Here is a 1,092-nt window from a genome sequence, read left to right as displayed (position 1 = left end):
GAAATTTAGCACTACATACCTCAAAACAGATTTTAAATGGATTTTTTACCAGTGTGTGTCCTCATATGATTCCTTAAGATTTATATATATATACTTAGTCTAAGTCACAAATAAATATAAGGTTCATATATTTCGTAAAAACGCGACAATCTCCCTTTTTTTCTGTACAAGGCCCTGCTGCTATGTCATTTTAAAAGGAATCCGATGACAACACAACAACGTTACACGCACCCCCCCAACAGCCGCGCCGGCACTCCGCCGCGCCCCCCCGTGGTGGTGGGACGCGGAGCACCTGCTTCCAGGCGTCACCCTAATTACCGCCCCCGGGCCGCCCCCGGGCCGCCGCCGCCCCGCCGCCTCACTTCCTGTAAAAACGGATAATCGCGTCGTGTTGCCCCCTCCTGGCCCCGCCAAACTCGCGGCCTTCATTAGGTCAGCCGGTGCGGCGCGGCGCGGCGTGTCGGCTGGCAGTTAGGGGTCGTTCCAATACTACGTGACTTTTAAGGGGGTGGGGGTGGGGGGTACAAATATTATGGGGTACCAAAAGGATCGGAAACATTATTGTAGTCCATAGATACCCCATGACATGTTTTTATCCTGGAGTACAAATATTACGAGGTCCTACGGAAACATCATTGGAATTCATAAGAGACCCCATGATATTTGTACCCCGGGGTAAAAATATCATGGGGTCTCCTTGGACTCCAATGATTCTCCCGATATTTTTGAGGGGCCCATAATATTTGTACCCCCTTAGAAAGTCACGCAGTATTATTGGAACGACCCCCTTCCCTTTAAGACCCACGGGGCGAGGAGCGGAAGCGGAGCCCGTTTGAGGGACGCGTTCCCCGACTGTATCAGGGCGGTCAACAAATCGCCACCTGCTGAGGCGGCACACGTGGCGCACACGCGCCGAGATAAACATTTACTTTCAACGAACAAGATGGAAATGTTTTTGGGGGAAAGAAAAAGAAACACATCACCGTCATCCGTATTTAAGAGACAGATTAATGTTGGAAGCTTCATAACTTTCCGCCGCGGAGGGGTTGGGGTGGAGTTTCCGGGCCGGGGGCGGGTATAGTGATCACGAGA

The sequence above is a fragment of the Frankliniella occidentalis genome, unplaced genomic scaffold (genome assembly GCF_000697945.3).
Source record: "Frankliniella occidentalis isolate FOCC.00 unplaced genomic scaffold, Focc_3.1 Scaffold95, whole genome shotgun sequence".
NCBI lineage: Eukaryota > Metazoa > Arthropoda > Insecta > Thysanoptera > Thripidae > Frankliniella > Frankliniella occidentalis.
The sequence above is the reverse complement of the archived record's forward strand: the minus strand, read 5'-3'. Positions refer to the sequence as shown.